The following is a 17500-nucleotide window of genomic DNA, read 5'->3' on the forward strand; positions in this document are numbered from 1 at the left end:
ACATAGAAATATGTGAATTCTGTGTATTGATTATGGACCGGCTGCCAGCTTGCTAAAATCATTTAGCAGTTGTAGTAGTTTTACATAAATTCTGAGGAATTTTTCTATGTAGACAACATGTAGTATGTGGATAAAGTCAACTTTAATTTTGCCTTTTCAATCCGTATGCTTTTATTTCCTTTCCTTGCCTTGTGGCATTGTGTAGGATCTCCAATATGACCTTGAATAGAAGTGACAAAAGTGAACATTCTTGCCTTGTTTCAGATCTTAGGGGGAAAGCATGCAGTCTTTTGACACTGTGCACAATGTTGACTGTGGGCTTTTTCATGATGTACTTTATCCTGTTGATAAAATTTATTTATATGCCTTCTTTTCCAAGAACTTATCAAAAATGGATGCTGAATTTTGTCAAATGTCTTTCCTGTATCTGTTGAGATGATCTTATGGTGATTCCCCTTTGGCCTGTGGATATGGTCAATTACTTTGGTTGGTTTTCAAATGTTAAATCAACCCTTATTATCATTAGATTATACCCACGTATTTATGATGTATTATTTTTTATATTAGGCAGGATTTGTTCTATAAATATTTTGTTATAGATATTCACATCTCTGATAATGAGATATATTAATCTACTTTTGATATTATGGTCATAGACCTCATAAATTGAGTTGGGAAGTGTCCCATCTTTTTTTTTCCTGAAAGGGTTTATGTACAATTGGTACTATTTCTTCCCTAAGTGTATGATAGAATTCACCAATGAAGTTATCTGGGCCTGGAGGGTTTCATTTGTTTGTTTGTTGGAACATTTTTAATTAGAATTCAATTACTTTATGGATATAGTGCCATTTGGGTTATTCATTTCTTCTTAAGTTTGCTAGTTCATGTCTTTAATGAATATGTCTATTTCATCTACACTAACATATTCATTTCTGTGAAATAACGTGACCCATAATATTCGCTTATTATCCTTTCAATGCTAACAGAATCTGTAGTGATGGCCCTCTCTTTTAGCTGACTTTGGTAAGTTTTGTCTTCCCAATTTTACTCTGATCAGTCTGATTATAGCTCATTAATTTTATTGACTCTTTCAAATAACACAGTTCTGATTTATTGATTTTTCTTTACTGGTTTTCTGTTTTCTATTTCATTGATTTATTATTTTATTTTTAATATTTTTTCCTTCATCTTGGAGAGGTTTAATTTATTCTTCTTTCTTACTTTCTTTTCTTTCTTTCTTTCTTTCTCTCTGTCTCTCTCTTTCTTTCTTTCTTTCTTTCTTTCTTTCATTCTGTCACCTAAGCTAGAGTGCAGTGGCACAATATTGCCTCACTGCAGCCTCCGCCTCCTGGGTTCAAGTGATTCTCATCTCAGCCTCCCAAGTAACTGGGATTACAGGCATGCGCCACCATGCCCGGCTAATTTTTTTACTTTTAGTAGAAACAGGGTTTCACCATGTTGGTCAGGCTGATTTTCAACGCTCGACCTCAGGTGACCCACCCACCTCGGCCTCCCAAAGTGCTGGGATTACAGGTGTGAGCCACCGAGCCTGGCCTGATTTCTAGCTGTGAAGGAAGAATATATGTTTATGCTTTCAGCCCTCTTAAGTTTGTTTAGCAGATTTCCTTTACAGCCCAGAATATAATCTATCTTGATAAATATTTGTACTTGAAAATAATGTGTTGTCTGCTGTATTGGATGAGTGTGCTATAAATGTCAATTACAGCAAGTTGTATGATAGTTGTAGCAGGCTGAATAACAGCCCATAACCATATCCAGATCCTAATCCCTGGAACCTATGAATGTTCCCTTATATAATATCAGGAACTTTGAAGATGTGGTTAAATTAAGGACTTTGACATAAGGAGATTATCTTGGATTATCTGAGCCCTAAATGGAATCCTTGTAAGAGGCAGGCACAGAGAGACTGGCAAACAGAAGGAAAAGGCTATATGAATACAGCAGAGAGAGATGTGAGATGATACCCTGCTAGTCTTGAGGATGGAGAAAGGAATCCTGAGCCAAGGAATGCAAAGAATGCAGCTTTATAAAGGGAAAAAGGCAAGGAAATGAATGCTCCCTAGAGCCTCCGAGGGAGGTGGTCCTGCTAACACCTTGCTCTCAGCCTAGTGAAACTCATTTCAGAATTCTGACCTCCAGAAATCTAAGAGAATAATTTTTAAAAACTATTTATTTGGAAATTATTATAGATTCAAAGGAAATTGGAAAGATAGTATAAAGAGATCCTTTGTACACTTCCCCAGATTCCCCCAGTGGTTATGTCTTGTATAATGTAATACAATAGCAATTGTGTAATATAATACACAATATGTCTTATATAATACAGTACAATAGCAAAACCAGGAAATTGGCATGTGTATAGTTTTATTTCTGTGTCATTTTACTGCATGTGTAGATTCGCATAACCACCACCACCACATCCAAGATACGGAAGGAACTATGAGGCCAGTCTAGGCAACATAGCAAGACTGTTATCTCTACAAAAATAAATAAATAAATAAAAATTAAAAAGTAGCTAGGCATGGTGGCACGTGCCTGTAAGTCCCAGCTATCCTGGAGACTGAAGCAGGAGGATGGCTTGAATCCAGGAATCCAAGGCTGCAGTGAGTGATGTTCCTACTACCACACTCTAGCCTGAGTAAAAGAGCAAGATCCTGTCTCAAAAAATAAAAATAAAAATAAAGAAGAAGATTAAAAAAAAGATACACAATTATTCCACGAACCACCACAAAGATCTTCCTTATGCTGCCCCTTATGGTCACATCCATCCCCTTCTTCCTACCCTCCCACAGCCCCTACCATTCCTAACCCCAGCAGTCACTAACCTGTTGACCATCTCTTGGCCAATTGATTTTTTTAATACTTCATTTTTAGGGCAGTTTTAGGTTCACAGAAAAATTGAAATGAAGATACAGAGAGTCCCCATATATTCCCTGTCCCACGCATGTATAGCCTCCTCCCTTATCAACATCCCGCACTGGAGTGGCATACTTGTGACAGCTGATGAAACTAATTTGCTGTGTTTTAAATGGCCAAGTTTGTAGTGATTTGTTATAGCAGCCATGGGAAACTAGCACAATAATGTTGTTCAAATCATCTACATCCTGACTCATATTTATTTCATTACTGAGGGAGAAAGGTAGATGTTTCCAACTATAACTTTAGATGTGGGTTCTTTTCTTCCTTCCAGTTCTATCTGTTCTTGCTTTATGTATTTTGTACCTTTGTTATTTGTACCCCTGTTAACACATTTTAGACTATCATGTTCTCTTGATGAATTTCTCCTTTCCTTATTGTAAAATGTTGATTTTTGTCTCCAGTAATATTACTTGTCCTGATATTTACTTTGACTGTCATTAAGATAGCCATTCAAACTTTCTTTTGATTAGTGTTTTCATGAGATATTATTTTCATCCTTTTCTTTTAATTTGTGGTTTTATGTCCAAAATGGGTTTCTTATAGACAGCCTATAGTTATATCTTGCTTTTATATCCAGTCTGACAGTCTCTGACATTTAATTTTAGCATTTAGGCCATTTTTATTTCACGTAATTATCAACATGGATAGATTGAAAATGACCACTTTGCTGTCTATTTTCTATCTGTCCTATCTCCTCTCTATTCCTTTCAGATTAAATGAGTTTTGTTAATAATTTCATTTTATTTTCACTATTGGCTTGTTAGCTATACTTTTCTGTGGTTTTTTTTATAGTTGCTCTAGAATTTACAACATATGCATTGAACTTCTCACAATCTACATTCAAATAACATTATCTTACCTTAGGTACTACGTAAGAACCCAACAACAGTCTATTTACATTAAATCCTTCTGTTCTTTGGGCCATTCTTTTCATACATTTTACTTCTCCATATGTTATACATCCTTCAATGTATTATTGTTAGTTTTGCTTTAAGCCATCAATTATATTTTAAAGAAATAAAAATAAGAAAAAAGTTTACATATGTTTACCTATTTATCATTTGCAATACTCTTTATTTCTTTGTTTAGATCAACTCTGTATCTGGAACTATTTTTCTTTTGCTTGAAAATCTTCTTTTAAGATTTCTTGAATTCCTGCTCTGCTGATTATAAATTCTATCATCTTGTTTCTCTGGAAAAAAAAGTTTTTAACTTTAATTTTTGAAAAATTACTTTTACTCTTAATTTTTTCTAATTATTTTAACTTTATTTTAATGGTTTTAAATTATTTTCACAATTCCATTGTTTTCTGGCTTGCATAGTTTCTGATAAGAAGTCTAATGTCATCCTTAACATAATTCTCCTGTGTACAATGTTTTATTTTTCTGGCTACTGGTAAGATTTTCTCCTTATCTCTGGTTTTTAGCAATTTAATAATGTATCTTGACATGGCTTTGTTTGGTTTTCTTTTCTTCTTACTTTTTGTTTTCTTTCTTGGTTGCTTAGAGCTCACTGGGTTTCTGGAATTTGTAGGTTTAAAGTTTTTCTTAAATTTGTAAATTGCTTTGCCATTATTTTTTTAAATACTTTTTATTCTCCCTCCCTGCCTAAACTGCTTGATATTTTTCACTGGCCGGTGATGCTCTGCTCATCATTTTTCAGCTTTTTAACTCTCTGTGTGTTTCAGTTTAGATAGTTTCTATTGCTGTGTTCTCAACTTTACTGTTTTTTAATACCAGCAGGATGTAGCATTAATCCCATCCAATATATAATGAATTTCATATATTGAATTTTTATCTCTAGAGTTCAGTTTTGATTTTTTAAATATCTTCTATTTCTACATCATGTTCGTATTTACCTCTGCCTTCATGGATATATGCAGTACATTTGTAATATCTTTTAAGTCTCTTTTTGTTTTTTGCCTGCCAGTTAGCTTTATATTATCTCCTGGATATCATCCATTTTAAATTGTCGGTTTCTGGATTTTATTCTGTTTTTCTAAAAACTGTTGAATTTTTTCATTTATCAAATTACAATTAGTCGTATCCTTTTGAAGCTATCTTTAAAGCTGTATTAGAGTAAGTCCATAACAGTCATTAATCTAGGGCTGAAATACAGCCCCAGTATTAAAGTGGGGCCCTTATGAAGATCTATCTGATGCCTCATGTATTAAGAGGTCTTTCAGTCTCATTAGTGGGTACATTAACTAGTCCAAGTCCTGTGTGAGCTACAAAAATTGTAGTATCTACTCTTTTTATTGGCCATTGTTCTGATTTTGGCCATAGGTAATTGCCTTTCATGTATGTACAGATCAGTATTCACTCAATGACTCAGGGGAACCCCTCTGCAAATCTCTGAAACTCTTACTTTCTCTCTGTAATTCCATCATTTCTTATATTTTGCACGTGCACATTCTAGCCTCCTTGACCTTCCTGAAGTTCATGTCTCCTAAAGTTGGTAGCACTGCCAGGCTCTCGCTGGTTTTTCCTCCCTGCCCTGCAGTCTGGGAACTGCCTCCAGACCACGTGCTGAGGCAATCATAGAGCTCCCTTCATTTGTCTCCCTTCTTTCTGGGATCTCATTCCTACCCTGCCTGTAGTCCAATGTCTGTAAACCATGGTTTTATGTATTTTGTCTGTTCTTATCGTTATTAAAGTGGAAGGGTAAATGCAGTCCCTTGTTACTTTATCTGGGCTGGAAGTGGAAGTTCTTTGCGCATTCTATATTAATAGAGTAAATAGGGTGTCCTATGGGCATTCCTCAAAACATAGTCAGTTTGTGGGTTTTCTGGACTTAGGTTGTATATTCACTTGTAACCACTTTTCTAAGATCTCTCCCTTCACCATCCATCATGGAAGTTCTGGGATTCCTATTTCACTTAATAGAAAAAGCAATTACTTCCAAAGTCCCACGTCAGCCTGGCTTTATGTTTGCATTATCTTCCAGAGTTCTTGCCAGGATATTAAATTTTGTCTAGGAGGAAAGAGTTCCTGGGAAAGTATAAGATCAGCAGGGAGACACTCCCAGGAAAGAAAATAGGTAGGCAACTGTGTCTGATCTCTTTTTGAACATATTTATAACTGGATCTCCTGATAATTACATTTTCCAGAAGAGTCCTCATCTACTGAAGGATTTTGGCTTAACATAAACAAACCTAGAAGCTATGGATTTATGGTGCATAGCTCCTTGAAAAATGTCACATAAGCCATGCAACTATCTATCTGGGTATAAAATGGAGATATTTCTTAACATCCAATGCCTCCTGTTGTGTGAGATAACCCTCACCTCACTCAGAGGCCTCATCTACTACTCTGTCCAGCACTATATGGAAATGTGACCTGAGGAGACTCATTTGACCTAGCAGACCCTTCCCTGGTTTGCACAGGCCACAGGACCCACCAGAAGGTATTTTCTTGATCTTGTTGCTCCTCTTTGTGCACACATTGCCTCTATTGTCTTGGCAAGCTTAGCACTTCATCATGACTTCAATAGGATTTGGCCCTTGATATTTGCCTCATTTCCTGAAGCAGAAGATGCTGAGGCCTTAGCCCATCCTCTGGGGAGCTCTGGAACTGGGTTGATTCTCCTGATACTTACCAAACTGAACTCAAGAGGTTCGACCTTGTACCCATATCAGTCAGGCACTGGCTGTGCTTCTCTTTAAGGCAAGTGGTTCACTGTGGTCACAGGTGATAGCCAATGAAAAGTGCAGCCATGAGCCAACAGCAACAGATATTCCCAGCAGCACTTCAGTTGTCTTGGTACGGCCAAAGTATCCACAACTTTATTCCATTTGATTTTTTAAAATTCTAGTTAAGAATCACTAACTTGTAAAAACCAAATTGGTCATGACCTGGAGATGAAAAAATACTGGCCTGGCTCATGCTTAGGGATTTAGCATGTGGCCGTGGGCTTAGCACACAGTAGGTGACAGAATAATCCTTTAATCCCTACTTCTGCTGATGGAAACATCTCTCTAGTAGCTCCGGCCAAAAACATCTGGTTATGCTTAACACATCTTTTTCTGTCACATCTCACATTCTTTCCTTCACCTTGTCCAGTTGATGTCACCTTCAAGATGCAATATATTCAGAGTCTGGACCTTCTTTCCCTTCTCTGCTGCTGCCCTGTAAATCGGATCACCCCTCTGGCTTCTTTGCTTAAAACTCTCTAATTGTTCTCCATTTTATTCCGAGTAAAGGATAAGGCTTTACAATGGCCTCAGGTTCTGGTGGGTTTTCTCAGCGCTCTCCCTGACCCCGTCTCCCGCTTTTCTGCCCTGGCTCCCTGCTACAGCAACACTGCCCTTCACTGTTGAATCCCCTGAGTGTGGTTCAGCCCCGGGGCATTTGCAGCAGCTGCTCCCCTGCTGGAGAGCTCTTCCTTCGAATGTCTGCTCAGCTCAGTCCTTCACCTTCTTCAAGTCGTTGCCCAAATAACTATCTCCCAAGGAGACCAATACTCTATACCATTCTGTTAAAATTGCCACCTGTCTCCCAGCCCCCCAACACCTCTTCCAAATACTCTCACACTGCTTTTTTGAAAACACTGTTCCCATCTTAGACTAAACAATTTACTTATTTATGTCTGTTTTCTTATTTTCTGTCTCTTCTACTAGGCTATCAGTCCCATGAGTGCAAGGAGTTCTATTTGTTTTCTTTTGTGGCACTGAGTTTGTTCCAGTGCCTAGAACATGGCCTGGCCCACAGAAAGTGCCCAAGAATTGTTGGCTGGATCCATCGATGACTGACTTCGAGTCTAGGTGGCTGAGCTTTAAGTTCCCCTTTCTCCAAATGTTAGTCCCAGTTTTAAAAAATCTCCTGATTCTGCTCCATATACTGAGTGTCATATTCTTGAGCCCTACAATATGAACTTACAAAATAATTTATTTTCAAAAGCTGTTAACTCATTTATCTGATTACTAAATTCAAATCTGATTTAAAATTATAAATTCTTCTGGCTTACATAAATGACAAAAATGAATTCAGGAAGCTATCCTTTCTCATAGGAGTTTAATCTCCAAGGCTTCTGCTAGCACTGAAAACAGTCTGTGATTCTAAGAGTCAATTCACTCCCCATGGCCATATCCAAATATTTTAACACCTATTCCACAGCCTGCACAGTTGGCCAGCCCAGCTGGTCTGCAGAATCTGGGGGAGGCTCATGGCAGGCTGACGTCAATTGGCAGAGCCCAGTCTGGAAGGAGCTCCTAGTCAGCCTACTCCCACACGCTCCTCTCTCTTCCATCCAGTGTTATCAACTCACTTTTTCTTCTCAGTATTCATCTTCTACAATTCATCTTCTACAATTTTCTCCATAAAGAAATCTGTGGCCTTTACAGAGTCTTTGGTCATGTTATTCTCAACCTATAACCATACCAACAGAAAATATAGGAATTAAGTGTGAATTATTCTAATTGATACTTTTAGTTATATTTTTATTTCTCAATATATTAATGTTAATTTCTGTAAATGTCTGAATGGACTCTGTTATGGTTTTACATTTCTTTATCCAAAAGGAAGATGAAGATGTTTGCACAGAAGAGCTGCCAAGCAGTACAAAGCAATTGATTACAGACATGGTGACAGTTGATCTACCAACTCGCTTTACTTGCATGCCAACATCTGTGAATTAATCTTTTGTTTTGCAGTTTGTGTGTGAAGACAAATCATTACCTCAGTTAGGCTCGTTAAACAGTACACCTCTTTGCCGCTACAGTGTGCAAGTAAATCAAATCGAAAAATTCCATAACAAAACTAGTGGTATTTTTGTATACAATTGGGTGGAAAAAACAAAACAAGTACAATTCATGATATAAATAGAAAATGTTTTCTGAAAATAAAAAATCTCATTTATGCTAGCATTTACTGTAATCTGAAATTTCTCCTGTTTTGTTGGCCATCTAATGTAATGATAGGATATGAGAGCCATTCTACATCTCCAAAAATAGAAGCAGAAAAAGGAAGAGCAAAAAACCACATTGCTGACCAGGCCAAGTTCTGAGTCCTTATGTTCTCAGCCTTTCTGTGCTGCTAAAGTATGGAATATTCCACCTGTAGGAATTATTTTGCCCATATTCTAAATGACAATTTGTCACCTTTCAATTTCTCCTTCAATTTCCTCATATTCCCTCATGCTCACTCTATTCTTGGAATCTGACAGATATTTACTAATTTTTAACTTGGATATACAATTAATATCTTCCCTAACTTCTCCTGTTGTTTTCTCTCCTGTAAATACAGCAGGTGATTTAGGAGCTCACCCTGAACCTTGCCTCCCCTCTGTGCTTATTCAGCCCCGTTTTGTTCTCAGCCTACAAGGACACTCGCATCAAACCTTCATTTCTTTGAAGTCTCTGACTTAAATCAGCCTCTCTCTCGTTCCTCCCTTCTGCATTCCTTTAAAAAAAATACTGACCTCAATTCTCTCACATTTATCCACTCCCAAGTTATATCTGGTTGAAAAAGGAACTGGAGCGCATACAATTCTTAGAGCATTAATTTGAATGATATTTATTAGGCTCACAGCATGCAGAGTAGTCAGCCAGGCCCCTCTGTTATCATCTCAAACCTGATGAATGCACCTTCTGTTTCTAATTCCTCTCGCTCACTCTTGAGCTCTAGAAATTCTGACTCACTGAAACGTTTTTCACAGAAACAACTCCACAGCTTCCAGCAGCTCCTCTTAATCCAAATCGTGTCTGCACATCACCACGTGGCTGTCAGAAAATGTGTCTGTCAGTGAAAGTTTATACAAAGCCACATTTTCCCATTAATTTTCATTTTCTTTCTTCCTTTCTTTTTTTTTTTTTTTTTTCTTTTTGAGAGGAGTTGCTCTATCGGCCAGGCTGGAGTGCAATGACACGATCTCGCCTCACTGCAGCCTCCACCTCCTGGGCTCAAGTGATTCTCCTTTCAGCCTCTCAAGTAACTGGGATTACAGGCACCTACCACCACACCTGGCTAATTTTTGTGTTTTTAGTAGAGACGAGATTTCACCATGTTGGGCAGGCTGGTCTCAAATTCCTCACCTCAAATGATCCACCCGCCTCAGCCTCCCAGAGAGTTGGGATTACAGGCGTGAGCCACCGTGCCTGGCCTAATTTCCATTTTCATTTCAAACATGCACTCCTATGGAAAGAAAAATTACATGAAGGTATAGTAAAAATCACATTAACAATCATAAAATTTACCTCTTAGTACATTTGATATTTTAAAATTTACAATTCTTGTCTATGAATGGAAACCATGTCTACATAGGGTGGATGTTTGTATGACTGGGTGTATCCATGAGGTCAGAATATTAATTGATGGAACAATACTGTGTGGAAGGTGGTCTCTAGTGGAATGCCACAGAGTTTCCAATATAGTCTTAGGAATGAGTGTAGAAAGATAATGGTCTGCTGGTCACATTCATTCAAGACAGAAAACTCTGATAGGCAGTAAAAATGTAGGTTGAATTAAAAACAAACAACAACAACAAAAACCCAAGTTTCAGCAGTCTGAAATGATGGTCTAAGTCCAATACCACTACTTAACAGTGCTTTATAACTAAAGGATTTTGTAATTTAGAGACTTTGAAATTTCCCAGTAATTTCTAGCGTAATCCACTGAGCAAAAACCCAAGTGAGTCTGCTCTTGGACCACATTAAAAGAAGTTCAAGAAGCAAGGGAGATGTTAATCCCAATGTACTCACCCAGAACTGTGGCAGGGTCTGTTGGCTTACTGTGGGAGTGCACTGGCCAACTCACATAGGTCCAGGTGTGAGCAAACAGGATGAGGGAAAGGTTAAAGAAACTGGTGATGTTCAGCTTAATGCTATCTTCAAATAATTAAGGATTTTAATGTAGTAAAAGGAATAGACTTTTATCTCCAGTGTCAGTACAACCTGATGCTGGAATTGCCACACTATCTTCCACAATGGTTGAAATAATTTATATTCCTGCCAACAGTATAAAAGTGTTCCTATTTCTCCACAGCCTCACCAGCATCTGTTGTTTCTTGATTTTTTAATAATAACCATTCTGATTGGTGTGAGATGGTATCGCATTGTGGTTTGGATTTCCATTTCTCTAATGATCAGTGTTGTTGAACTTTTTTTTTACATGTTTGTTGGCCTCATAAACATCTTCTTTTGAGAAGTGTGTGTTCATGTCCTTTGCCCAGTTTTTAATGGTGTTGTTTTATTCTTATAAATTTGTTTAAGCTTCTTGTAGATTCTGAATATTAGACCTTTGTCAGACGGATAGATGCAAACAGTTTCTCCCATTCTGTAGGTTGTCTCTTCACTCTGATGATAGTTTCTTTTGTTGTGCAGAAGCTCTATAGCTTAATTAGATCCCAGTTGTCAATTTTTGCTTTTGTTGCAGTTGCTTTTGATATTTTCACCATGATATCTTTGTCTGTGCTGGTATCGCCTAGATTTTCTTCTAGGGTTTGTAAAAGTTTGGGTTTTACACTTAAGTCTTTAATCCATGTTGAGTTAGTTTTTGTATAAGGTATGAGGAAGGGGTTCTGTTTCAATTTTCTGCATATGGCTAGCCAGTTCTCCCAGCACTGTTTATTAAATAGAGAATCCTTTCCCCATTGCTTGTTTTTCTCAGATTTGTCAAAGATCAGATGGCTGTAGATGTGTGGTCTTATTTCTGAGTTCTTTATTCTGTTCCATTGGTCTATGTGTCTGTTTTTGTACCAGTACAATGCTGGTTTGGTTACTGTAGCCTTGTGGTATAGTTTGAAGTCAGGTAGTGTGATGCCTCCAGATTTGTTCTTTTTGCTTACAAGTGTCTTGGCTATATGGGCTTTTTGGTTCCATATGAATTGTAACATAGTTTTTTCTAATAATGTGAAGAATGTCAATGGTAATTTAATGGGAATAGCATTGAATCTATAAATTACTTTGGGCGGTGTGGCCGTTTTCACGATATTGATTCTTCCTGTCCATGAGCATAGAATGTTTTTCCATTTGTTTGTGCGCTCTCTAATTTCCTTGAGCAGTGGTTTGTAGTTCGCTTTGAAGAGGTCCTTCGCTTCCCTTGTTAGCTGTATTCCTAGTTATTTTAGTCTCTTTGTAGCAATTGTGAATAGGAGTTCATTCATGATTTGGCTCTCTGCTTGTCTGTTGTTGGTGTACAGGAATGCTTGCAATTTTTGCACATTGATTCTGTATCCTGAGACTTTGCTGAAGTTGCTGATCAGCTTAAGAAGCTTTTTTGCTGACATGATGGGGTTTTTCTAGATATAGGATCATGTCATCTGCAAACAGAGACAGTTTGACCTCTTCTCTTCCTATTCAAATACGCTTTATTTCTTTTTCTTGCCTGATTTCGCTGGCCAGAACTTCCAATACTATGTTGAGCAGGAGTGTTGAGACAGGGCATCCTTGTCTTGTGCTTGTTTTCAAGGGGGACATTCGCATTTCAAACATGAGAAATAGGAAAGAAGAAAAGAGTAACACGTTGTAAGCATGTTCAAAATCCATTAGGGCAAACAATACTACATCTCAAGGCTTGAGAATAATCTTTGTTTGATTCTCTGTCCTGCTGTCTGGACACAGTGATGGAGTGATGGTGGGGGGGTTTGGGATTGGGCCCCAGCACTTTAGATAGCCTTATTCTAACAGCTTTGTTGGTCTCAGTCTACCCTGAAGCTCTCACAGGTTGGAGTCTTGTGTCTTTCACTCTCCTACGCTGGTGTTTCACAATGGTAGCTCTACAGGTCTAGAGTCTCAGGGGTGGCCCTGACCCCACAGCTCCACTAGGCATTGTCCTAATGAGGACTCTCTGTGGCAACTTAGGCCCCACAGTTCCTCTGGTCATTGCTCTAGTGGGGGCTGTCTGTGGTTGTTCCATCCCTGCAACATCTCTATCTGGTCCCCAAGGCTGTTTGCAACATTCTTTGAATTCTAGCTCGTGGAAGCCATGCTGCCACAGCTCATGCATTCTATGAATCTGCAGAACTAGCACCATGTGGCCATGGCCAAGGTTTACAGGTGCACGCTCTGCAGCTGTGGCCCAAGCCACATCTAGGCCTGCTTTACCAACAGCTTGAATCGCTAAAGAGCACTGTTCCTGAATGCCAAAAGTAGAGACTTAAGGTGTCCTTTGGTTGGGAACTTCAAGTTCCTGAAGGCACTCTAGGCCTCTCTTTTGCCATTTTACTTGCCCCAGGTTTTGGCACTCTGGACCTGGGATAAGAGGGTCAGTACTGGTGGTCTCTGAAGTACCTTTGGTGTCGTTCTTCCATTGTCCTGATGAATAGCCTTGGCTTCATTCTGTTCATACTAATCTCCTTATCAAATGGCCACTTGGCCACAGCCTTGATTTCCTCACCTGAAAATGCTCTTTCATTCTCTATTAGGATCAAGCTGAGAATCCTTCAGATCTCTAAATTCTGTTTCCCTTTTAATTATAAATTCCATCTTTAAATCATTTCTCTCTTCTCATATTTTCCTTTATACAGTTAAAGGAAGCCATGCAATATTCTGAGTATTTTACTGATTAGATATTTCTTCTGCCAGACATCCTAATTCATCACCCTCTACTTCTGCCTTTCATGAAGTCCTAGGACATGACCACAATTCAACCAAGTTCTTTGCCACTTTATAACAAGGATGGCCTTTTCTCTAGTTTTCAATACCGTGTTGTTTATTTCCATCTGAGGCTTCATCAGAATTGCCTTTACCATTCATATTTCTACCAATATTCTGATCACATCTACTTAGAGATTATCTAAGTAATCTCTAGGAAGTTTCAGACTTTCCCTACAGCTCTCATCTTTTAAGCCCCTCGCCAGAATCATTCTTAATGCTCATTTTCAGCAATATAGTCTTTTTCTAATCTACTGCTCCAAATTCTTCCAGCCTCTGCCCATTATCCAGTTCCAAAGCTGCTTCCACATTTTCAAGTGTTTGTTATAGAAACACTTCCACTCTCTATACCAATTTCTGTCTTAGTCCACTCTGTGCTGCTGTAACAGAATACCTGGGACTGGGTAATTTATAATGAACAGAAATTTATTGGCTCACAGATTTGGAGACTGGTAAGACCAATATCAAGATGCTAGCAAGGGCCTTCTTGCTGTTTCATCACCTGGGGGAATGCAAGATGGCAAGGGAGATCAAAAGGGGGCTGAATTTCTCATTCTTTTATAAAAACAACAATTCCATCAATTAGTGGGGAGTCTTCATGGCCTAGTAATGTCTTAAAGGTTTCACATCTTAATACTGTTACAAAGGCAACTAAATTTTAACAAGAGTTTTGAAAGGAACAAACATTTACACGACAGCAACTTCTATCATTGCCTCCTTGGTCAGTTGAAGGAAATCCTATCTATGCTAGATACTGAGGGTTTTGGATATTACAAACATCTTCCTTCTGATCTGTCAACTTTGACTGTAACACCATTAGAATGTAATAAATTCATCAATTTTTTTGCCTAAAGATTGTGTTTTTGAGATTTGATTTAAGAAATTTGTCCCCAGCTCTATGTCACAAAGATAATCCTTGATATAGTTTGGATATTTGTCCCCACCCAAATCTCATGCTGAATTATAACCTCCAATGCTGGGGGTGGGGCCAGGCAGGAGGTGGTCAGGTCATGGGGAACAGGCCCTTGTGGCTTGGTGCTGTCTTTGTGATGGTGAGTTCTAATGAGATCTGGTCATGTAAAAACATGTGGCACCTCCCCCCACTGTCTCTCTCACTTGCTTCTGCTTTTGCCGTGTGACGTGCCTGCTCCCTCTTTACCTTCTGCCATGATTGTAAGCTTCCTGAGGCCTCCCTAGAAGCTGAGCAGATGCCAGCACCAAGCTTCCTGTACAGCCTACAGAACTGTGAGCCAATTAAACCTCTTTTCTATGTAAATTTTCCAGTCTCAAGTTTCTTGATAGCAATGCAAGAACAGCCTAACAGAATCCCCTACATTATCTTGTATGAACTTTAGAGTTTAATCTTGCACATTTATGTATTGTGCAAAGTCCACCTTTGAGTATGGTGTTAAGTAGAAATTCTCTCATATTTTTCTCCATGCAGTGAGCCAATTTTCCAAACACCATCTACTGAATAATCTACTTTCGTTGACTTGGGTTGCCAGGTTTATTATATACTAAATGCCTATATAAATACATGAATCTGTCTCTTAACATAATATATTGTTCCACTGGATTATTTATCTGCTCTTGGTAAAATACAAATTCTTTAAAATCTTAACACTATAATATGTCTTCATAGACTGGTAGGGCAGGACTCATCTATTTGTGCTTCTATTTCAAATTGTACTTACTTTTATGTGGACCTGTAAGCTTTCATATAAATATTATGGTAACATATTTTCCTTCCTCAAAAAAATTCAACTGGAATTTTTGTTGAAATTGCCTTGAATTCGTACTTTGATTTGGGGAAAACCAGCATCTTTATAATACAAATATGTCCCACCTAAGAGTATGGGTTGTCTCTCCATTGAACTTTCTGTGTCACTCATTAATTTTTTTTTTTCAGCTTTTTCCTCCTCCAATTCAGCAGACAGCCGCAGCTTCTCTCGCATTGCCAGCCACATCCCTGAGACACCATGGTGAAGGTGAAGGTCGGAGTCAATGGATTTGGTCATATTGGGCGCCTGGTCAGCAGGGCTACTTTTAACTCTGGTAATGTGGATATTATCACCATCAGTGACTCCTTCATTGATCTCAACTACATGGTCTATATGTTCCAGTATGATTCCACCCATGGCAAATTCCATGGCACCATCAAGGCTGAGAATGGGAAGCTTGTCATCAATGGAAATCCCATCACCATCTTCCAGGAGCGAGATCTCTCCAAAATCAAATGGGGCGATGCTGGCGCTGAGTACATCGTGGAGCCCACTGGCATCTTTACCACCATGGAGAAGGCTGGGGCTCACTTGCAGGGAGGAGCCAAAAGGGTCATCATCTCTTCCCCCTCTGCTGATGCCCCCATGTTCACAATGGGCGTGAACCATGAGAAGTATGACAACAGCCTTAATATCATCAGCAATGCCTCTTGTACCACCAACTGCTTAGTGCCCCGGGCCAAGTTCCTCCATGACAACTTTGGTATCGTGGAAGGACTCATGACTACAGTCCATGCCATCGCTGCCACCCAGAAGACTGTGGATGGCCCTTCCGGGAAACTGTGGCATGATGGTGGTGGGACTCTCCAGAACATCATCCCTGCCTCTACTGGCACTGCCAAGGCTGTGGGCAAGGTCATCCCTGAGCTGAATGGGAAGCTCACTGGTGTGGCCTTCTGTGTCCCCACTGCCAATGTGTCAGTCGTGGACCTGACCTACCATCTGGAAAAAACTACCAAATATGATGGCATCAAGAAGGTGGTGAAGGAGGCATCAGAGGGCCCCCTCTAGGGCATCCTGGGCTACAACACCAAGCGCCAGGTTGTCTCCTTCGACTTCAGCAGTGACACCCATTCTTCCACCTTTGATGTTGGGGCCAGCATTGCCCTCAGCAACCACTTTGTCAAGCTCATTTCCTGGTATGAGAATGAATTTGGCTACAGCAACAGGGTGGTGGACGTCATGGCCCACAAGGCCTCCAAGGAGTAAGACCCCTGAACCACCAGCCCCAGTGACAGCACGAGAGGAAAAGAGAGTCCCTCACTGCTGGGGAGTCCCTGCCACACTCAGTCCCCTGCCACAATAAGAATCTCCCCTCCTCACAGTTTCCATGCAGACCCCCTGAAGAGGGAGGGGCCTAGGGAGCCCCACCTTGTCTTGTACCATCAACAATTTCTCCTGTGCTCAGCCAAAAAAATAAATAAATAAAATTTTTTTCTATAGTTTCTATGGATTAATGATTAATTCTTAAATATTCTAGTTTTGACTGGTATTTGGAATAATATTTTATTATTATTCCTAGTTTGTATTGTCAGTGTAGAAGATATTAAGATTTCTTAAGTTGTTCTTATCTAAAAATTTTGTTCAATTCTCTTACTAGTTCTAATAGTTGGCAGTTTTTTTGGACAGATGATTATACTATCTGCAAATAATAACAGTTTTATCTCCTTTCAAGTCTTACCTCTCCTACTTATTCTTTTTTCCTTACAGAATTGGTCACAAGCTTACATACAAATGTTAATTAATAGGAGTGATGATGGGCATCTTCAATCATTTACAATTTCAGAGAAAATATTAAAAATGCCCCTAATCTGTGTAACGTTTAACATCACTTTTAGAGTAGACAACTTTAACAAGTTGAAGAAGTTCCTTTCTATTTCCAGTTAACAAGTTTTATTATACATATGTGTTGAATTGTTCAAGAAGTTTTTCTGCATCAATTCAGATAATCCTGCATTTTATACTCTACTCTTAGCTGATATAATAAATTCTGTTGATATATTTATGATAGTGTATCATCTTGCATTCATGAGTAAGTCTTATTTAATTATTGTGTCTTTTTATCATACAGTTAGATTTTCTTAACTATATCTTATTTAAGATATTTACATCTGTGTTCGAAATGAACTATGCCTGTAATTGTTGGGGTGGATTGACCTTATCTATTCATAGAATGAAAAGTGGGAACAGG

The 17500-nt window shown here is 38.8% G+C and overlaps 1 pseudogene; it reads left to right on the forward strand.

Moving 5' to 3' along the window:
• Window positions 1–15507: 15507 nt before the first annotated feature.
• LOC129038388 (glyceraldehyde-3-phosphate dehydrogenase-like) lies at window positions 15508–16518 on the forward strand (annotated as a pseudogene).
• The last annotated feature ends 982 nt before the right edge of the window (window positions 16519–17500 follow it).

This window comes from Pongo pygmaeus, chromosome 5 (genome assembly GCF_028885625.2).
Source record: "Pongo pygmaeus isolate AG05252 chromosome 5, NHGRI_mPonPyg2-v2.0_pri, whole genome shotgun sequence".
Lineage (NCBI taxonomy): Eukaryota > Metazoa > Chordata > Mammalia > Primates > Hominidae > Pongo > Pongo pygmaeus.